At 33.3% G+C, this 24,117-nt stretch overlaps 1 long non-coding RNA gene, 1 other non-coding gene and 1 pseudogene across 3 annotated transcripts in view; all 3 read right to left on the reverse strand.

Annotated features, from left to right (window-relative positions):
• Positions 1-337: 337 nt before the first annotated feature.
• Positions 338-24,117, reverse strand: part of LOC127108045 (uncharacterized) — a 98,921-nt gene continuing 75,141 nt past the window's right edge. For both annotated transcript variants that reach the window (XR_007795943.1, XR_007795942.1), the window contains exon 2: positions 338-699. This is a non-coding gene — a long non-coding RNA (uncharacterized LOC127108045). The remainder of the gene's footprint in view (positions 700-24,117) is intronic.
• Positions 643-791, reverse strand: LOC127109345 (uncharacterized; annotated as a pseudogene).
• On the reverse strand, positions 22,197-22,392 carry LOC127109707 (U2 spliceosomal RNA). The gene has a single exon (XR_007796976.1). It is a non-coding gene; the product is annotated as a U2 spliceosomal RNA (small nuclear RNA).

The raw sequence follows: 24,117 nt of genomic DNA on the forward strand, positions 1-24,117 counted from the left end.
GGCTTACTATTATAAAAGTAAAACTACGAGACTCAAAATTGTTCTCTCTGTCCTTTTTTTCTTTTTTATAAATAGTTTTTCATTTATGAGTGGAAATATATTCTTTAATCTGCAACATATATTAAGTGAAATTTCTTCTCTAGAATTGTTATTTCACATATATGATTATTGTGCATTTTACGAAATTTAGTTTTGCATTTGCAACTTATAAACGTGCATACATACAAAAATCATTGTGCTAGATTCAGTTAATCTTTTCCTTTTTTGCTTAATTGCTTATTAAAATAAGGATTATAGGATTTGTGACTTTGTCCAAGTAAATACAAGATATTATGCATGACGGAAACAAAACATTTTCCATAAATAATCTGCAACACCTAGTTTGAGAGGAAAAAATACTTCAATTGCAAAGATAAATAAATTGATGGTATCATCTTGATAATCTCATAGTAGTCCATTACATTCCTGGAATAAATGGAGAAGGAATGCTAAGTACTAACAAGGAAGCATAAGAAAAAATTGAGTTTCTTTTGATTTCATCATTTTTTATTGTATTTAGTCTTCGTATAACTTTCTAAATACATTTAATCCTTACATCTAACTCTTCTATATGTTTTTGGCTATTTCACAATCTCCTAAAACATGTAGAAATCAAAAGAAACTACAAATTATGATGTAGGTTCCACCACTTGGGTAGACCTTAGGATAACACCCTTCCTAAGTGCAATGAAGGTTACTCTCCTAGGCCATGGTCCTTCATGATCAACCATTGACCCCATCCAGGTAAGTATGTTGCAAGGATGGTATTCAAGTTCTTTAATACTCTTTCTTATCCTAATACTTTTCACCTTCTTTCGATGTGGGATTCAACTACCAGTAGGCAATGTATTTCCCAATTTATGTAAAATTGATCGACAAAAGGTTGCACACTGATATTGATTGTTATGCGGAGTCAGAGATAGCAGAATACATGTTGTTACAGTGTAAAAAGAGCATTCAGACTGCTTCTAAAAGGGAACATTGGAGAGAAAATCTGTCAAATATTAAATGCACCGTCAAAGGAGAAAAGAAGTATCTCTGAATCTAGTATTCCCCTTGAATTAATGATTTCCATTCGATAGCCATAGTAACCATGAAACAACCGAGTATGATGCATTGTCATACTTTTTATTGCAGGTTCTTTGGACGTCCATATCTTCTGGTTCAAAATGTATCATGCATTGCCTAGCTCTTATGCCATTTTGTTGGCTCCAATGTATACACACACATTCGACGTGTTGGAAATAAAGGATGTGTGACTTTGTTCTTATGACTCGACTGCATATTAATATAGGAAATAAAGGATGGGTGACTTTGTTCTTGTGAAGACAATAAACAACATGTTTTGATTTGAAATGTTAATCAGTATTCTGTACCCTATACTTTCAGTCAACTGCTACTTGATTCAATCCTTGCAACACCAACCATGTCATTTTTCTCGTTTAAATTGTGCTTTCAATACATGATTCAAAGATGGAAAATAGTTCAAAAAAGAATTATATTTATGATAAAAACTAAATATAACAATATATAATATGAGTATAGAAAAATATTATTCTCGTTTTATTTTTATATTTTTAAAACTTGTGAGAATTTTTCAATTAATGAGTATAATTCTATCATTATTTTCATATTATTATTATTTATTTGAAAAAACATATTAAAAACTGAATCTATTTAGAGATTAATTACTATGCACTGTCAGTGTAAAAAGTTTTAGACCATCGATTCATCACCATCACCCGTTTGTATTACTTTGTAGATTTTTAAAATAAAAGTCAAATTTGTTCCAACATCCAACGTCTATGATTAACTGACGGTGTAAAATCCTTTTACACTGTCAGTGTATTTCAATTAAATCCGTCTATTTAATTCATTTATTTTTTACTTTGCATTTAATCTTATATTCACACATACTTTTTAAGATAAATATTACTTTAAGCGAGACTCATAAACATGTAAGGATTGGGAGACTTGCGTGTCGTCGAAATTTATTCATCCTTCAAAATCATTTCTTGTTTAGAGATTATTACTTGCGTGTCGTCGAAATTTATTCATCCTTCAAAATCATTTCTTGTTTAGAGATTATTACTAGACAAATTAATCACAAATGAATATTTAAAAAGAAGTTTTTCTTTCCCTTCCAAATGTAACCTCTGCAGTCACTTCGAAGAATTTTTTCCTCATCTTTTAACTTCCTTATTCATGTGTTTAATATTAAGATCTTTCATCAAATAGCCGAATGAATATTAAGTACCTTATTATACTCCACTACTTGGTCATATGTTAATTAGCTATGATTCAACCATGATAAAACAAATATATGCCATATTATGCCATATTTAATTATTATTTAACCATTATAGATCTATTATTAGGGTTTATTCACCCACAATGATGGTATTCAAGTTCTTTAATACTCTTGCTTATCTCAATTCCTTTCACCTTAACTCGATGTGGGATTCAACTACCAGTAGAAAATGTATTTCCCAATTTGTGTAAAATTGATCGACAAAAGATTGCACATTGATATTGATTGTTATGTGGAGTCAGAGACAGCAGAACACGTGTTGCTGCAGTGTAATAAGAGCATTCAGACTACTGTTAAATAGGAACATAATTGGAAGATAAAATAACAAAATAATAGATGAAAAGAAAGAACATATTATAGTAAAAAATGTGAGACATACATGACAAAGAAGATAAGAAGAATGCGAGATAATATTAGGAGAGATTTAAGAAGGTTGAAACTGAAACTCTAAGTGTGAGTAAGAGAAAATCGTTTGGAATTGTAAGGTTAAATTATACTAGGTTTGAGTTTTGGGTTGAGTGTAGGATAAGTGAAGTTTGGGTTGTGACATAATGCGGTTTGGTTTGGTTTAGTTTAGTTTGCAAAATACAAACTGCAAACCATACCACATTGTGCGGTTTTGTTAAAAAATGATCCAAATCCATCCGAATCAAATGCGATTTTTTGCGATTTCGATTTTGTTTGGTTTGATTTGCGGTTTTCTATTGTGTTGATTTGGTTTTGAACACCCCTAAAATAAACCATTGTGATAAAACAAACTAGTCGTTGTTCGACTAATCATAATTAAAGGTTGTGTAGTCCATTAGATTGAGAAGAAAGTTATGACCATTATCATAAAACAAACAGTGACAAATTAAATATGATCATGTAATACCCCATATTCCCTATGTAAATTATCTATTATCATTTATAACAATTGGAGCTCCTATGTGCTCTAAATGTTGTCAATTGGGACCAATAGAGTAACCAGTGAATTGGGGTCAATTGGTACTGGAAGATAAAATATCAATTGAGATATTTTTATTACTACTTGATATTATATATATATATATATATATATATATATATATATATATATATTATGTGTGGTGGGGGTTGAAAGAAGAAGAAAAAGATACATCATCACTAGGCCAAAGATAACCTAGAATTTGTGATGAACTTGTTGAATTATACTTCTCTTGATCAGTCTTTTGACCTGAATTAATTATTTGATGAATTAAAATATGTCACCAATGGGGTTCGAACCCGAGACCTCCTTGGAATTTTACAAGCCTTACCACTAGGCCAAAGATGTTGTTGTTGAATACTTATGCAATGAATAAATATTAATCTAAATCTTGAATAAGATAGATTAATGAATTAATTGAGTGGTATAACTCCGTTTTGGACACGGACGGATGCATTAGAAAGATGGCGTAAAGGGCTATTAGTATTGTTCCATGTTATAAAATATCATGTGATTGATAAATGCTATGAAGTATATTATGATGAATGTTAAACATGGTTGATATGTTTGATTGTGAAATAACATGATTAAAAACCTTACAAATATGAGTGAGGAAACCTAGGAGAATAAGTTTATTAATAACTTAGAAATATAATCTAGGTTATGGAACATGTGTGATATGTATGAGAATACGGTATTCATTCGTACGACGCTTATGTGGAGGTCGTGGACAAATTGTTGCCATGATTGAGAATGAGACGCATTGTATGGAACATGTCATGTTATTATTTGTGTATTATGGTGAATTAAGTCACCTGTGATTTATGAATTTGTTATGGTTCGTGGAACCAATTGCGGAACCGATCATGTATTCAGAATGTGTGTTTTCTGTGATGGTACACATCTCTAGTGGTATGCTTAAACGTGTAAGCATTGGGATATGGGACCAATGATTCGAGCCTCAGTTGGGTTTAAGCCCCAACCATGGCAGATATGGGGGAAAGGTGGACACCTAGGTGGGTTGAAGTCCCATACAGTGAAAGATACCCTAGGTGGGTTAGAGTCCCATACGGGTGACGGTCGCTTGAACTGGGGATTAAGCCTCATAGAGGACCCGATATCCACCGCGAAAGTCGAATCATACGGGCATGCATGAACCGGGCCTGGCTTAGACGTAAGTCCATTCAGGAATTGATGCACCGTGATCTGAATAATGATCGTGGTTGAGTTATGAGAACTCAGATGCATGTTTCCATACAATTGCGAGATAGTTTCCCCATCGCTCAAGTCTTCGTTCCCTTGTTGACTTGAATTGGATATGAGTTGAATATTTATTAGAAACCCTGTAGAGCCGAGTGGACCCATAGGATAGGAGAACTCACTGAGATTATTATCTCATCCCATTATTGTTGTTATTTTTCAGGTAATTCTTTACAGGTTGAATCTTGAGAAGCTGTTTATGGATGTTTCAAAGGATGTTATTTATTATGATCTTCCATTGTGGAGTTGTGTGCAATGAAGATATTGCACATAGTTCTTAGATTTTTATTTTTAGGCATTATTGTATAACATGTTTCATTGATGTTTTAGTTTGGACATGTGTATATATATTGATGCCATTAGGCACTTATGTTGTGACAGTACCAAAATTTAACACTTGTATGATATTATTCTAGATATATATTATACAGGTTGTTACAGTTGGTGTTAGAACAGGTCGATTCTCGACCTAGCCTTGAAACATCATAAGTAAAACTATTCCTGCCTCAAATGTGTGTTTAGCCAACATGATTCTTAATACCACTGTATGTAGTATTGAGCCTGATCAACCTAATGATATGTGCATGGTAGGTAGGATCTGGTTGAGCGACCATGAGGACTCCGAAGTGTGGGTTGAACTTGTGCTTTGAGGATAGGCTCAAGCCAAGAGTTAGAAAGTAAGGAGAACTAGATGGCCTAGTTGAAGTTTCAAAGGAGTTGTGATTTGGGTATTATAGAATTGAAGAGTAGTGCATCGTTCAAGCGGTTCTGTAGTGTTAACAGAGTTGAGAAGTTCAGGATCTTTATTAGATGAATTGTCAGAGCTTTGAGAAAGGTGTGAATTGCTAAGGGGAGTAAGATATACTCACTGATATGGAATAAGTATTCTGAGTAATTATGTATGGTAAAGGAGAAAGGATGGTTATGTTACGCATATGTCATAAGGTCTGGAAGTGAGGTAGTGTATCAGTGTTTCAGTTTAGAAGGCCACTAAAATATTTTGGAAGAACGAGAGCAACTCATGAAGTACATATTTGGAATGGTATCTTGCAAGTGGTTAAGGACTTGAGGGATAAGGACGTTCAGTGTTGTCGGGAGCCTAAAGTAATGGTGAAGTCTAAGATAAGACTCGAGGACATGGCTGCCTATTCCAAGTGAACCATGTATGGACCAAATGGAGGTTAGAAGATAAACCAAGTAGGTTCAGTCTTAGAAGGGAGATCAGATTTGGGATAGCTCGTCGACGGTTCAGTGTTAGTAAGAGACCACTATGGAATGTTAAGTTACCTAAGGATCAATTATAAGAGTTTGTGTGGAAAGAGAGAACGCACATTATATAGGGATGGAAGCTCCAGTGAGTTTGGGTTGTAGGAGATCTGGTTGAGGAGAAGAGCAAGTAAGTCGGATTTAAGGAATTCTAGTAGAATGGTTTTGTAATTGGAACCGAGAGAATTACCATAGGAAGACAAGTGAACACAGAGTGTGGAAGTAGTGTGGATGTTGCAATACCACCGTGGTAATGGGGTACATTTTAGATAAAGGCATAATGGGACCATTAAGATTCATTAAGACGAAGTTATGGGCGTGTAGTTGATGATTGTTCGCATCGAGGATTTCTAGAGTATGTAGTGGAATAGAGGAAGTTAAACCTTGGTATTAAGAGAAGTATGTGATAACAACATTATGGTCACAAGTAAGTGTAATGGATTCCTTGTCTTGGGATGGATGTAAAGTAACATACATTTGTTGAGTCGTGAGTCTTGTATTCTAAGAAGTTGAGTTGATGATAGACAATGAAAGATAAGCCAAGCTGGAGCATGTGGACTAAGTGTAGGATATGGAATATGTTATGTTGCAAGAGCTTATTGGGAGACAATAAGGATTATTCGTGGGAAGTCATAAAGACAGGTAACCCCGGTATGATGAAGGGTGTAGTAGGTATTGGTTTAGAAGAAAATTCCAGTCATAAGTGCGTGGCAATGATAAGGTTCATCTTAAGTGCATTTTATTTGAATTGTAAGAGTAGTAGTGGCTTATTGGAAGTCTGGTTGTTATTTATCTTCTTGAGAAGTGTTTGGTTGGTTGGTCGCGGAGTATAAACATTCACATCGTGTTTGAGCTAAGGATGTCTTAAATGTCATAATTGTATCGTTGTGGATGTACGAATTGAGGATGGAGTTGAAAGTCACCACAAGTCAGATTGGTAGTTTTGAAATTGGGATTTCTGAAGGTATAATACGTAGTTGGTCATCTGTAGAGATATCAGAGAAGTCATATGTTTGGGGACCCAACCTAGTGAGCCATATTCGGTGTGAGAAACTCGTGGGTTTATCGCTATTACAGATAATGAGAACCCTAAGGAAGGATTTTGGAAGAGACTTAATAAGTGGTGATCTGGAAGAGATTAGTTAGGTATATGGTATCTATTGATAAGGTGAGAAGTGGTTGGTCATGGTATGAAATTGATTAATTCATTCGGATTCATAGCCTTAGATGTAGACTCTCTGAGAGTGGTAATGGATGTGTACGATGATACTCTACCCTATTGGAAGGATTCATGAGTTATACTTCCAAGAAGGAACGAGGATAAGATATTCCTGAAGTTAAACATGTAACTTGAACTGTATATTAGTAAGAGCATGAGCTAAGATCATGGAAGATGGGACAGGACGATTGAGATGAATGATTTTGGATATGAAGCGAAACTTTATCTCTGGATATGTGTGAAATATTGTGTGTGACTCTATGAGGTGTATGGACACTCATAGTTATGTTCTAGATTGCTTAAGTTCCTTAGAAGTGGTGTCTTGTTGATGATTTAAAGTTCCTTGATGGTGTTATGTTGTTTTTGGTCGAGATCATGTGTTGGGAGAAATCTTGAATGAATCAAAACCCTACAAGAGGATTTGATATGGAATATAGTAACCAGAACTCGATATTGTCAAACTAATTTGGTTTAGCTGCATCGAACACATGATGAATTTGGATGTTCTATGTTTTTATGGTTGTAGTAATGTAACTCCTGAATACCTATCTTCGGAAGAGTGTTGGTCTTGTTCTAAACTTTTGTGAGTTATCAAGGAAGTTATTCTACTAATGGGAGTCGGCAAGGTTCTAGTACCATTTTGGATAGTAAACACTCTGGAGGGTAGGTGTGTTTCTTTGTGGATTGTTAGCTAAACAGTAATGCCTAGGAATCCCAGGTGTTCCACTGTTAGAGTCAGAGTAGCATAATCGAAGGTGATGGATGAAAGAGCTCAATCAAGTCTATGGGGATTAGGGAGATAGTTACTCGTGAGAATGGAGGTAAGGATGAGAGTAAGACAATGTCGTGCTAATGGTGCTATCTTATTGGAGTAGTACGAGAGAAGGGAAACAATTGGAGTAGAGGCTTGTAGCATGTAGCATTATGTCAAGTGAAGTTTATAAGATTACCGATAGATGGATTACAAGTTGTCACATTTATTGAAGGAATTATAAGAGAAGAGTAGTCAATATTGTGTGCGGTCAAGGTATCAATAAATTTTCTTATGAAGAATTACTGAGTATTGATTAACCAAGTCAAGATAAGATGTCGTAGTTATGTTTTGTGTAACTTAGTGCAATGAAGGGAAGTCGTGGTTTCCGGGAAGAAAGTGACCAGCTGATATTGAGCGGTATATAAGAGGGATTAAGTGGAAGCAAGTTTAAATGTTAATCCAATATCAGAATGAGATTGTGGTGGAAATCAAGAAGTTTCAAGAGTTCATGAAGAAGGAAATTTGTTAGCAAAGACAAGTTAGAAAAATGAGTATGACAGAAACTTGAAATCGAAGAGAAGTCAAGTGTTGGTCTAAGATGTTGATACGGGGTTTCTTTGTTTGTTGAGTGAAGGAAATTCGGGGGCGAATTTCAATTTAAGGGGGGGGGGAATGTAATATCCCATATTCCCTTAAATGCCCAATTAGTTGTCAGTTGAGATCAATTGAGTTCCTATGTAAATTATCTATTATCATTTGTAACAATTGGAGCTCCTATGTGCTCTAAATGTTGTCAATTGGGACCAATAGAGTAACCAGTGAACTCTGAAGATATTAATTATTAATAAAAGAGACAGACCAATATTAATAAGTACAAGAGAGGACATTTTTGGTAACACTAATAATTGGTCAATTGGTATTGGAAGATAAAATATCAATTGAGATATTTTTATTACTACTTGATATTATATATATATTATAAATATATTGTGTGGTGGGGGTTGAAAGAAGAAGAAAAGGATAAGAAGAGTAGGTAGAAGAGAGAAAGAGTTATCAGAAAGAAAGAAAAGAAGAAAGGGAAGAGTTTGTGGTGGAAATCAAGAAGTTTCAAGAGTTCATGAAGAAGGAAATATGTTGGTGTTGTTGAAGTTGTGGCTTAGAAGAGGTGTTTTTAGAAGATATGCAGGTGTCAATCGATTGGGTCTTCGGTGCAATCGATATTGTTTGAACTTTCTGTTTTGGAAATCTTCTTCACAAATTTAAAATATGTCACTAATGGGATTCGAACTCGGGACCTCCTTGGAATTTTACAAGCCTTACCACTAGGCCAAAGATATTGTTGTTGCATACTTGTGCAATGAATAAATATTAATCTAAATCTTGATTAAGATAGATTAATGAATTAATTGAGTGGTATAACTCCGTTTTGGACACGGACGGACGCATTAGAAGAATAACATAAAGGGCTATTAGTATTGTTCCATGTTATAAAATATCATGTGATTGATAAATGCTATGAATTATATTATGATGAATGTTAAACATGCTTGATATGTTTGATTGTGAAATAACATGATTAAAAACCATACAAAGATGAGTGAGGAAACCTAGGAGAATAACTTGATTAATAACTTAGAAATATAATCTAGGTTATGGAACATGTGTGATATGTATGAGAATACGGTATTCATTCGTACGACGCTTATGCGGAGGCCGTGGACGAATTGTTGCCATGATTGAGAATGAGACGCATTGTATGGAACATTCCATGTTATTATTTGTGTATTATGGTGAATGAAGTCACCTTTGATTTATGAATTTTTATGGTTCGTGGAACCAATGATTTGCGGAACCGATCATGTATTCAGAATGTGTGTTTTCTGTGATGGTACACATCTCTATTGGTATGCTTAAACGTGTAAGCATTGGGATGTGGGACCAATGATTCGAGCCTCAATTGGGTTTGAGCCCCAACCATGGCGGAAATGGGGGAAAGGTGGACACCTAGGTGGGTTGAAGTCCCATACGGTGAAAGATACCCTAGGTGGGTTAGAGTCCCATACGGGTGAAGGTCGCTTAAACTGGGGATTAAGCCTCATAGAGGACCCGATATCCACCGCGAAAGTCAAATCATATGGGCATGCATGAACCAGGCCTGGCTTAGACGTAAGTCCGTTCGGGAATTGATGCGCCGTGATCTGAATAATGATCATGGTTGAGTTATGAGAACTCGGATGCATGTTGCCATACAATTGCGAGATAGTTTCCCATCGCTCAAGTCTCCGTTCCTTTGTTGACTTGAGTTGGATATGAGTTGAATATTGATTAGGAACCCTGTAGAGCCGAGTGGACCCTTAGGATAGGAGAACTCACTGAGATTATTATCTCATCCCATTATTGTTGTTATTTTTCAGGTAATTCTTTACAGGTTGAATCTTGAGAAGCTGTTTATGGATGTTTCAACGGATGCTGTTTATTATGATCTTCCGCTGTGGAGTTGTGTGCAATGAAGATATTGCACATAGTTCTTAGATTTTTATTTTTAGGCATTATTGTATAACATGTTCCATTGATGTTTTAGTTTGGACATATGTATATATATTGATGTCATTAGGCACTTATGTTGTGACAGTACCAAAATTTAACACTTGTATGAAATTATTCTAGATATATATTATACGGGTTGTTACAGATCAAATGAAAGGGAGAGTAATACAATTTTGTAAATTTCTTACATATAAAATAACCATTCAATAAATAATAAATTAAAAAATATTTAAAAATACATATTCAATATATTTAAAATATTTAAGGTGATAGAATATTATACTTAAAAATTATTTATAGGAAACTATAAAAAAAAATCTCAAATGATTCGTTATAGAATTGTAAAAATAGGTTTAAAAATATAAATATATCAAATTTGGTGGATAAAGGGAATTGAATTGATTTATTTCAGTTTATTTAATTGTCATCTCCTACTCTCTCAAAAACATAATTTTCATCTTCAAATTTAGGGTATCTTTGAATTGATTTATTTGAGTTTATTTATTTCATATGTATTAGCATTATCCTGTGTCTATATGTTCTTTTCATCTTTTTTTTAACATGCTCTCCCTCATAGTTTATAAAAATAGTTTATAGTTTTAGGAAAATAGTTTAAATTTAATTTATGTCTTGTTATAGAGAATAGCTTATAAATAACCATTTTTATGAAAATTCCTTAATTAAGTTGTTTAATACTCGATTGCATATTTAAATAGGAAATAAATGATATGTGACTTTATTCTTTTAAAGACAATAAACATGACAAAAACAACATGTTTTGATTACGATATGTTAAGTAATATTTTGTATCTTAGAATGTTATTTTCATATACTCAATTTATTCTCTTTTATAAGTAAATTTTAACTTTTATATTTATTGAATAATTGATATATCTAATTTATATATAACCCAAATAAATTATTTAATCAATGAACTAAAAAATAAAAATTTTCTTATAAAAATGAATAAAGAGAGTACTTTCGGTCAACTGCTACTTGATTGAATCCTTACATGCCTATGGCTGCAATACCGGTTGCACATCATTTTTAGATTACAGTGCTATAACTTATTAAAACTAGTTGAGGAGTGCCGAGTACAAAGTAAGTCATTTAAAAAGTCATGTTCAAACTGAATACTATGTCGATAAGAAATCCTCCAATTATATCATTCCTACTTAATGGTTTAATTCTATTATTACTACGATTTATATTAGTTCCTCAACTAATGACAGCGCAACGCGTCCGCATTGCATATTTTTGCTGACACATTTTTTGACTACTACAAAAAGGAAAAATGAAGAAAAATAGGGGTTCAATTAATAAGATCTTGAAGGGACGTTTAAGAGCGATTTTGGAGGCCATTGAAGCCATTTAAGAGCTTTTTCTTTAGTGATTTTTTATGTCCTTCAAATCTACATTATTCGTATTGATTTAGTTCAACACGAGTAGCTAGCTTTCTCATTGATGACGCCTCTGTTTATTATGGAACCAAAATTGATTGTAGAATCGATGGTTACGATGAACTACAACTGTCTTGAGTCTCAAATGCGAAGAATGAGGGGCTGACATTCAAGTTTAATACTCAAATACTCAAGTCAGTATGTGAAGGAGAAAAGTGAGTGAAATTCGAATTTGAAATTGTTATAACAACCTGCTATTCTCTATGAGGATGATGCGGGGAGTCGTTGGTTATATCCCGACCTTGGATCTCTTATACTCTTTCATATGGTAGTTTCCCTGGACTATGAACAATTTTAAGCGAACCAGTGCTCCCTTTGAATCGTCGATCCATGACCATTCTGATCAGCCTAAAACAAAAATGAATAGTGATTTTGTGTTATTTTTATATATATATTTTTTTATGTTTAATGGATTCTATTTTTTTCTAGTTGAGTGAGGTGACTCAACTAGTATGTGTTAGTTGAATTAAATAAGTCCGGTTTGTTGGCTTAAGGTTCAATATCCGACGACAATATTTATTTTTAATTATTTATATATCAATGTAAATAAACAGTTGAATTTATAAATCAGCAAATTTTCATTAAAAAAAATATATATTTTTGCTGACATGTTTTTTGACTGTTTCAAAAGGGAAAAAGGAGGAAAAATATATTTTCGCTGACACGTTTCTTTGACTGATTCATAAAAATTAATTCTAATTTTGAAGACTTCTTTCAACTTTTAAAATTCAATTTGATATTTTATCTTATATTTTCATTATTCATAAATATATCACTTTTCAATATTAAAGCTTTTATAATAAATATTATCAATCATAAATAAAATCTTATTTTCTTTTGACAAATTATATTTACCACCCGCACATCATGTGAATCCTATTCTAGTTTATAAGTAAATTTTGACTTTTACATTTATTGAGTAATTGATGTGTGTGTGTATATATATATATATATATATATATATATATATATATATATATATATATATATATATATATATATATATATATATATATATATATATATATATATATATATATATATTCCTAATAAATTATTTAATCAATGAATTTAAAAATAAAAATTTGCTTATAAAAAAGAATATAGGGAGTACTTTCGGTCAACTGCTACTTGATTGAATTCTTGCATGACTATGACTGCAACACCGACCACACATCATTTTTAGATTACGGTGTTATAACATATTAAAACTAGTTAGGGAGTGCCGAGTACAAAGTAAGCCATTTAAAAAATCATGTTCAAACTTAATACTATGTCAATAAGGAATCCTCCAATTATATCATTTCTACTTATTGTTGTAATTTTATCACTACTACGATGTATATTAGTTCCTGAAGTAATGATGATGAAGCGTGCTCGTGTTGAAAGGCAGTACGCCTGCATTGCATATTTTCGCTGACATGTTTTTTGACTATTTCAAAAGGGAAAAAGAAGGGGAAATAGAGGGGTCAATTACCAAGATTTGGAAGTGACGTTTAAGAGCGATTTTGGAGCTTTTGGAGATCATTGAAACCATTGAAAAGCTTATTTTTCAGCGAATATTTATGTTCTTCAAATATACACTATTGTTATTGATTTAATTTAACATTAGAAGCTAGCTTTCTCATTGATGACATCACTGTTGTAACAACCCATAAAATATATATCTAGAATAATATCATACCAGTGTTAAATTTTGGTAATGTCACAACATAAGTGCCTAATGGCATCATTATATAGACATGTCCAAACTAAAAACATCAATGGCACATGTTATAAAATAGTTCCTAAGTAATATAAATCTAAGGACTATGTACAATATCTTCATCTCCACAATGGAATATCACAATAACTTCATCCCTTGAAACATTAGTGAACAGCTTCTCATGAATTCAACCTGCAAGGAATACCTGAAAAATAACAACGACAACGGGATGAGATAATAATCTCAGTGAGCTCTCCTGTCTTATGGGTCCATTCGGCTCTACAGGGTTGCTACCTGATTCTAACTCAAGTATTCACCTTCTGTTACTTGTGTATCACTCACGCAATGTAACTAAGACTAGAGTAACTGAGGGATATTCGCAATGTATGGAAACATGTCACTTGAGTTCACATAACTCAATAAATCATTATTCAGATTCACGAAACATCGATCCCCAACCAGACCTACGTCTAGGCCAAGACTTTGTTCACGCATGCCTCGTATGATTCGACTTTCACGATGGATATCAGGTTTCCCTATGGGACTCAAACCCACTTTTAAGAACTATCACTCGTATGGGACTCGAACCCACTTTGAGTATCTTTCACCGTATGAGACTCTAACCCACTTAGGTGTCCACCTTTCCCCCATGTCTGTCATGGTTGGGACTCAAACCCAATTGAGGCACGAATCATTGGTGCCACATGCCCACTTACCGCTTTACCTAAGCCCTTGAAGTGGTATGTTCACAATCACAACTAATTTCGAATACGTGATTAATTCTCAATAATAAATAGGACTTTCGGAGCAAGACTCCTCACCAAAATAGGACTTTTGGAACAAATGTTCCTCACCAAATATCAAACAAATTCTCGTGATATCATATCAATTCTCATGGCATCATGACATGATCCATTCTCATTAGATAAATCACACATGTTCCATCAAAGCATGTAAATGCATCATTCTTGTAACTATTGTCCGTTGTACACATCGCGATACGATTATGTCCAAGCATCACTATCTAAATCATTTCATGACTCAAGTTATCTTTCTAAGTCATTTACCTAGTATTTTCCAAGGTTTATCTCACTCATAAGTTTTAGTCATATTATTGTGTAACCAATACATTCAACCAATCATAAGCTCTTAATCATTCTTGCACACACACAAGTACCACAACCAACAACATATATAACATGCATTAAAGTCCACAATATGACATAACATGCTTCAAGGTACATAGGCAACATTATCACTCGACCCGCCGCAATCTAACTCATTCCACTTCCAAGTTTCAAACAACATATGTCTGATCATCCTAAGATGGCGGTTCATTAGACAAAAAGGGAAAGATTTAGTGGAATAAGTCATACAGACATCTCTTTATAAAATAAGCCTTTATGTTAGCTCCCTAACGCATCCATCCGTTCATTAATACGAGATATCAAACTCATTAAACAAACATTCTAACCTAGTTGGGTTTCTAGGTTAAAACACACACAAACTCATATAAATCGACCGATTAATGTTAATATAATACATATATACACATCATGGTACAAGTTATAATACATCCAAGGTGGTTTAGAAACATGGAAGAAATGGTTTTAGGCAAAACAAGACTGAACCAATCAATTAAGCTGGGAGCCAATCGATTGCATGAAGTTTCTGTAAAGTATTTTTTTTAAAATTGACAGGACCATTCGATTGGGCATTGTAGCCAATCGATTGACATCAGCAAAATTTAGATTTTTCTTCACAGAATCGTGAACCAATCGATTGGTTCTGCAACCAATCGATTGACACCTGCAAAATGTTCAAAAATACCTCTTATAAACATTCTTTCTTCCACATTTAACACCCCTAAACCATCCTAAATTATACCCATTTATGTATTCATATTTTCTAACATAGATTCATGAATTTTTGTCACTATTCAACAAGAATTAACATCAACCAAACACAACATCATGGTTCCAACACAACAGCACAACATGGTACAATCTCAATATGAATTAACACCAAGAATCATGAAACACTACCTGTCATCATATTCAATCAACATAGCTCACACAAAATCATGTAGGAATCATGATATGAGATATAGAAGCATGAACAACAACAAATTTACAAAACCTAATCCCACTTCCATGAAGTTCTTTCCCCCAAGCTACAACTATCTAGGAACTTACCTTGATTCAAAAAGATGATGATGAAATTGATGGAATAGAGACGATTTGGTGATGATGAGGATGAATATGGTGAAGAATTCATGAGCTTGTTCCTTTCTTCTTCCTTCCTTCTTCTTCTTTTTCCCACTTTTCCCTTTTCTCTTTCTTTTCTCCTTTCTACTGACTACTCTCTTATGTATCAAAAATACAATTATGTATTAATTAAAAAAATATTTAATTATGATTATTTTGAGTTTTGATCAATCTTGATTTTTGTATTTATTGAGTTTTTATCATAATTTTTTTTCAATTATTGAGTTTTTTTAATAACATTTTATTTATTTTTATTAATATTTATGAAACAAAATTGAAATTTTTAAATTTTGGGGCCTTCTAAATTTTGGGGCCCTGTGCTGCAGCACTTGCTGCACTTGCACAGGGCCGACCTTGTGGAAAACCATATAAAATAAATAAATAGAGTAATATTGACCTGTGATTTTGTGTAATTGATCATTTTCTTAAATAAAAATCACAAAATAAATCATTAATTTTAATTTTAATATATTATTATTATTATTTATTTCAATTGTACTCTTTGATTAATATTTTTATACACATTTTTATAATTATAATAAAAGTAAATAAATTAATATTTGATAAATATGTTATAAAAACATTATTTTTTATTTTATTCATATATTTATTTTTTTAATCTACAAGAATTCTTTAACTAAAGTGTGTAATTCATAGTTTTTTTCAATTAATAAATATTCAACTATAGATTTGGTTCATGTGATCTAGTAGAAAGATAGGACATAAGTCAGAAAATTGACTAACTACGATTTTATTAGTCACAAGTGAAAGTGAAGTCTTGTTGTAGTTCATGTGATCCATATATAAGATAGACTAGGGGTGTTCGCAAAGTGATTTGGGCGGTTTTGACGATAAAGATCATCTTAATCGTAAGATAAAAAAGTATGTGGTTCGGTTTGGTTTGGTTGACTTTTAGAAACCTGACCAAACCAAATTAATGCGGTTTGGATGGTTCGGTTGGTTGGGTTTTTTACAATATTTTTATTGAGTCATACATACACCTATAGAGAAAAACATAACTTTGTGTTTAGTTATTCATACATTATTAAATAACATCAAAACTCATCATATTTAGACAAAAAATTCTAATTCAATATGCAAAAAATAAGATTAGACAAAAGTGGAATAAAAAACATATATGAAATAGTAGCATAAAATAAAATCAAAGACATTATAATAAAAGATAAAAAACATTTGAGATGGGAGATTAAGAGAAGATGAAAAAAAGGACATAAGAGATGGGAGATTGAGAAGAAAGGTGCCATAAAAACATAATTGGAAGAGAAAATAGTAAAATAAAAGATGAAAAGAAAGAACATAAGAGAGGATATATTATAGTAGAAAATGTGAGACATACATGACAAAGTAGATAAGAAGAATATACGATACTATTATGAGAGATTTAAGAATGTTGAAATTGAAACTCTAAGTGCGAGTAAGAGAAAATCTTTTGTAATTCTAAGGTGCATACTAGGTTTGAGTTTTGGGTTGGATGTGAAGTTTGGGTTGTAACATAATGCGATTTGGTTTGCTTTAGTTCGGTTTGCAAAATACAAACTGCAAGCAAAACCAAACCCCTAAAAAAACCATTGTGATAAAAACAAACTAGTGGTGTTCGACTAATCGCAATTAAAGTCTTTGTAGTTCATTAGATTGAGAAGAAAGTTAGGACCATTATCATAAAACAAAATGTGACAAATTAAATATGATCAGATGAAAGCGGGAGTAATATAATTTTATAAATTTCTTACATATAAAATAATTGTTGAATAATTAATAAATTAAAAAATATTTAAAATTACATATCCAATATATTTAAAATATCTAAGGTGTTACAATATTATACTTATCAGAAACTATAAAAAAAATCTCAAAATGATTCATTATAGAATTATAAAAATAGGTTTAAAAATATAAATATATAAAATTTGGTGGGTAAAGGGAATTGAGAGAGCTGTCAGTCTCAAACACTCTTGTTTCCATAAATTTATTCAAAGAGTTGAAATCAAAAATCAAATGTTTTCAGCTTAACAACAATACTTCCGTTAGTAGTTACTCAAAAACCCAAATTATTTTATTCAAGTAACCCTTTTTCTTATACTTTCTCAAAAACTCAATTTGTCATCTTCAAGTTTAGGGTATGTTTGAATCAATTTCTTTCAGTTTATTTATTTGATATGTACTAGCGTATCGCGTGTTTCTATGTTGTTTTCATCTTTTTTTTACATGCTCTCCCTAATAGTTTATAAAAATAGTTTATAATTTTAGGAAAATAGTTTAAATTTAATTTATGTCTTGTTATAGAGAATAGCTTATAACATAATTATTTTTATGAGAATCCTTTAATTAAATTGTTTATTACTCGACTGTATATTTAAATAGGAAGTAAAGGATATGTGACTTTATTCTTTTAAAGACAATAAACATGACAAAAACATAACAACATGTTTTGATTGCAATATGTTAATCAATATTTTGTACCTTTCCTATACTCACTTTATTCTCTTTTATAAGTAAAATTTGACTTTTACATTCATTGAATAATTAATGTATATAATTTATATATAATCTAAATAAATTATTTAATAAATGAACTTAAAATTATAAAATTTCTTATAAAAAAATAAAGGGAGTCCTTTTGGTCAACTGCTACTTGATTGAATCCTTACATGCCTATGGCTGTAACACCGGCTGCACATCATTTTTAGATTACAGTGTTATAACTTAGTAAAACTAGTTGGGGAGTGCCGTGTACAAAGTAAGTCATTAAAAAAGTCATGTTCAAACTTAATATTATGTGGATAAGGAATCCTCCAATTATATTATTCCTACTTATTGCTGTAATTTTATTATTACTACGATTTATATTAGGTCCTGAAGTAATGATGGTGCAATGCGTCCACGTTGCATATTTTCGCTAACACGTTTTTTGACTGTTTCAAAAAGGAAAAAAGAAGAAAAATAGGGGGTTCAATTACTAAGATCTTGAAGTGACGCTTAAGAGCGATTTTGGAGCTTTTGGAGACCATTGAAGTCATTTGAGAGTTTCTTCTTCAATAAATTTGTATGTCATTTGAATCTATACTATTGGTATTGATTTAGTTCAACATGAGTAGCTAGGTTCTCACTGATGGCGCCACTGTTTATTATGGAACCAAAATTGATTGTAGAATTGATGGTTGCGATGGACAACAACAGTCCTGAGCCTCAGATGCGAAGAAGGAGGGACTGACATGCAAAGTAAACACTCAAATACTCAAGTTAGTATGTGAAATTTGAATTTTAAATTGTAATAACAACCTGTTATTCTCTATGAGGGTGGTGTGGGGAGTCGTCAGTTGTATCCTGACCTTGTATCTCTTATACTCTTCCATATGGTAGTTTCTTTGGACTATGAACAATTTTAACTGAATTAATGCTCACTTCTGATCGCCGGTCCATGACCATTCTGGTCAGCCTAGAACAAAAATGAATAGTAATTTTATGCTATTTTTATATTATTATTTAATTTTTTACGTCATTCATTAAAAGTGAATTATATTTTTTTTATGGTTGAGTGAGGTGACTCAACTTGTACGTGTTAGTTGAATTAAATTAATGTGTTTTGCTGGTTTAAGGTTCAATATTTGACGATAATATTTACTTATATATTTATATATTAATGTAAATAAATAATTGATTTTATAAATCAACAATTTTTCATAAAAAAATATTTTCCTGATAATCCTAATGTACGTTACTTTCTTGTTTAAATTCCTAAGGAATGTGAAGTACGACGAAGCATTAGAGAAATTTGAGTCAGTTTTGGGAACAAAATTAGAGCCTAATGAAGCAGCAGTGGCAGGTAATAATGTTGCTTGTTGTTACTCTCAAGCTGGCAGTGTTTTGTTGGTCTTTTCGTCACTTACCCAATTCCTTTGATTCTTACTTCATTTTAACATACTATGGCCATATCAGGTTTTGAACTCCCACGCTGCAAACAATGTTCCCACATCCACAATTGCCATGGTGCAACAACAACAACATCAAGTTGCACAGATGTATCACAAGTTCATCTTTCACATTATGCTAATCATATGCCCCTATCGTCAGTTTCTATCTCCAGTCTATGTACCGCCCATGGTTGTGCCGGGATACTCAAACAGTGCTCCCTATCCTCATCCTACGAATGGAAACTATGTATTGATGCCTGGAGGCGGTTCCCATCTTAATGCCAATAACCTTAAATACGGAGTTCAACAGTTCAAACCTGTTCCTGCTGGAAATCCTACAGGATTTGGAAACTTTGCTAACCCAGCAGGGTATGCCATGTTAGCTCCTGGCGTGGTTGGTGGTGTGTCGGGTCTAGAAGATTCATCTCGAGTCAAATACAAAGATAATCTCTGTGTCCCAAATCCTCAGGTATTTTACGACATTTACAAATTGTATGTATTGCATTCCGGTCATTGGTTTTGAATCCTTTTTTGAGTGTCCAATAATCCCTTTATATATGTAGATTAAATCCCTCAACCACATCTTTTCAATGATTAGTGTTATAACATGTCAAAAGTAGTTGGGGAGTGTCGAGTACAAAGTAAGCCATTTGAGAAACCTTTTCAACCGTATCTTTCAATGATTAGTTTTATAACATGTTCCATCTTAATAGTATGTACTATACAAATTTATATCCTTTAAGTCCCACATTGGCTACAATATTACACATGCAAGTGTTTATAAATGTCTGACATGCTAGTTTGTTTGCCGAGATGAGTAGCGCCAGCTTATGACCCATTTGGGGGCACCAAAGTGATGGAACATGGCTAAGGCTTAATAGGTTGGTCTGGTGGTTGCACCATGCTGGCCTGCCCGCTCCAAGTTGCGAGTTGACCCACGGGACTTGTGCGAAGGCACGGGTATTGTCTGTCTTAGACAGGAGGGTACAGCGTGAGGCTGGTTTCACAGAGCAACGAACACTTCCTACTCCTGACGGTGGAGGGATCACGGGCCACTGCATCCTCAGTCCACAACATCTGTCGAGCCTAGCCTCTGGACCATTACTTTTTTGGTTCTATGGAGGACCTAATTTGGTGAAGATTGTATGATAAAGTTATTGTACATTACATGAGGTGTCATTTTATATATATGAACTTCAAAATTATTTTTTAAAAAGTAAAACAGTGTACTTTATGTTTGAGATTGACTGAATCGAAATGTTCAACATCCACAGTGCTGTTTTATTGGAAATAAAGGTTCATGTGTTGAGAAAATTCCAAAAAATTTAATAAATTCTGATTTGAATATCTGTGATAAAGATCATGGTCATTGAAGAATTCTCTTTAGTTATAAATATGTAATGTTGTTGGTCGTTGTTGTTATCCTCATCGCCGATGTGTAGAAACTTCAGGATTCAAAGAGCAAACAAGTTACAAAAATGTCAAAAGGAAGTAAAAAAAAACTAGCATCTTTTCACCAAGTGGATACTGATGCTAATGAAATAGTCATTTGGATGAAGATTGCATTGGGAGGTGCAACTGGGACTTGCTATTTGCACCATGAATGTTCTCCACCTATTATTCATAGCAGCATCTTGTTTGATGAAGATTGTGAGTCAAAAGTTGTCACACATGGGTTACACATGGTTATATTGCTCCAGGTATGTTTTGATAATGCTTTCAATAAGAAATTTCAGTAAACTGTTTTTAGTTTTAAAAATATCTCATGTTTTATTTATATAATCATTATTTGTGACATCTTATTTTAAGCATTTGTGGATTCAAACCCCTTGTAATAAGGAAATCCCTCATCTCACCCAGTCATACAAAATTGTAGAATTAATTATCAGATGGTATGCATTTAGATTTTGTAATCGAATCTGTTATACTAGGTTGGATGTGAGTCATCGGATCTTGATCATATGCTCCAAAATGCATGACTCTGTCCATTGTGCGATTTCATATTTGCAAGAAATACAAATCCAAAATTGCATTCTGGAACTACAAATGCAGCATAAAAGTATTGAGTAATGCAACATAAAAGTATTGAGGTATCTACAACATTGTATTGGTTGTATTTCTCAAGTCACATGCTTTTTATTGGCTTGGGATTATGCATTGAATCTGTTTCCTTATTTTCACTTTGGGGGAATTATTTGGACTTATTGGCTTGGGATTATGCATTGAATCTGTTTCCTTATTTTCACTTTGGGGGAATTATTTGGACTGTGCATTTAATGAATTGAGTACTTTTTGGATTCAATTGGGCTTTGCATGTCTGGCCTTGGAACTTCTAAAAAATGTGTATGTTTTAACTTAAATTTCTTTGATTTAAAATCATCATGATCCTTAATTTACATAATACTACATCGTAAGATATTAGCCAACATACAATATAGTAAAAGTATAACAATTAGGAGAAATAAAGAACATAAATTTGAACTAGGTTTGGTAGGGTGTGCCAAGCCAATGCAATAGTGCAACACAAAGGTGACACACAAGAGACCCAATAGCAAGCTATTGTAGTGTACTCTCCCCCTCAAGAAATAAATTTAATATCGTGTGAGTCAATGACTCACATATCAGATATTAAACTGATAAGAACAGATACTACACTTGATCTTAGCCAAAAGGCCGAGAAAGGTATGAGTTGAAAGACATGCTTATTATGTCTTTTATATCTGTCATAGTTTCTTCTTCTTTGCTAACTTGGTGATGTGGGACATTAATACAATAATTAGAAGTCTACTAGTGTTCTTCTCAACACAAGTATGATGTAGCTTGCTCTTATGTAACATTAATTAAACCAAGAGGGAGATTTTATACTTCAAATTTATTTTCTGCTCAAATTGATTTCATATATGCAAAGTTGACTGAATCCAGAGTTTTTTGAAATGCTATAAACAAAACCCATTTGTTCATAATTATGAAATACATCAAGACAACCAAGGAAGCTAAATGCATATACACAGAAACATCCTTGGGTGTAAGCCTTTCTTAAGAGGGCCCATGGAGCCAAAAATTCAGTTAGTGATTAGACATCAAGACATTAACATTTTAGAGCAAGTTCTGCCATTGTTGAAAAAATATTGACAGCAAAAACCACATTTTTATTAGTTTGATGACTTATAATGTTTCATTTTGTAGTAATGTGCTTAACAAAGGTTTTAGTGTGGAAAGATGCTTCTTTAAATGTTACCTGCCAATTCTTCTCCTTTTTTTTTGTTGAATTGTTAGTTCAATTGAAAACTATTTTTTATATAAAAATGAGAGTTACTTTTTGTGGCAGAAAAATCAAATTATTACAGCTTTAATTAACCAAAGTGTTAATTTTTTATTCAACTTGCACTGAATAACAACTTCATTGGTAAACTTTATTTAACTATCTGTTTTTGAGCAGGTTTGTAGCCCTTAGTGTTGAGGGACTCTTAGAGTTCCCGAGTAAAAGGAGTAGCAAATTGATAGAGTTGTCACTGACTCTTTTTATTCTTGTAAAGACAAGACGGACATGGTGTCGCATTACGCGAAAAACCGGCGGGAAAAGAAGAACAACAGAGCCGCCACCGTGCGTTATTTATCCCAAAAAGAGGGAAAGGAAACGCTCAGAGTAAACCTGGGAAAAGACGTGGTCTCGCGACCAAAGAGAATGGGATCGGGAGTCGGTTATGCGAAGGGAAGGTATTAGCACCCCTACGCATCCGTCGTACTCGACGGGATCCACGCACAATAGGAAGGGAAATGGTTGCTAAACGCTGCTCAAACAAACATCTACACAGGCTGAAAGAGACACAAGGAAACAAACAAGACTGAAACTGACTCGGCAGGATATCGCATCCTGGCCTACTTAGTCTATCAAGCATAGACATCAGAGTCAAAGTAGTTCGGACAGGGGAAACGACACATGCTCGCTAGGATGTCGCATCCTATGCATACGTATCTCCTCTGGACGAAGGAGAATCAGAGCATTCGTAGCTCGGCTGACACGCACACAAAAAAACACAGGCAAAGGCAAACGTGGAGCCTGAATGCCAATCAATGGGCTTACATCAGCATCCGAACCAAAACACACACAAGGAGGCAAACGTGGAGCCTGAATGCCAATCACTGGGCTTACATCAGCATCCGAACCAAACACACGCACACTGGAACCCGAATGCCACTCGATGGACTTACATCAGCTTCCAAGCACACAACAAACAATAGGATATGGAATGCCAATCGCTGGGCTTACATCCATCTCCTAACACCAACACAGGAAGAAGAAGGGTCTCGATTGCAACTAGGGCAAGAGAAAGGGGAGGTCTCAATCGCAACGAGGGCGAGAGAAAAGCATTAGTGTTAGTTGTTAGTCAAACTCGACAAGACATCGCAT

This window comes from Lathyrus oleraceus, chromosome 7 (genome assembly GCF_024323335.1).
Source record: "Lathyrus oleraceus cultivar Zhongwan6 chromosome 7, CAAS_Psat_ZW6_1.0, whole genome shotgun sequence".
NCBI classification, from domain to species: domain Eukaryota; kingdom Viridiplantae; phylum Streptophyta; class Magnoliopsida; order Fabales; family Fabaceae; genus Lathyrus; species Lathyrus oleraceus.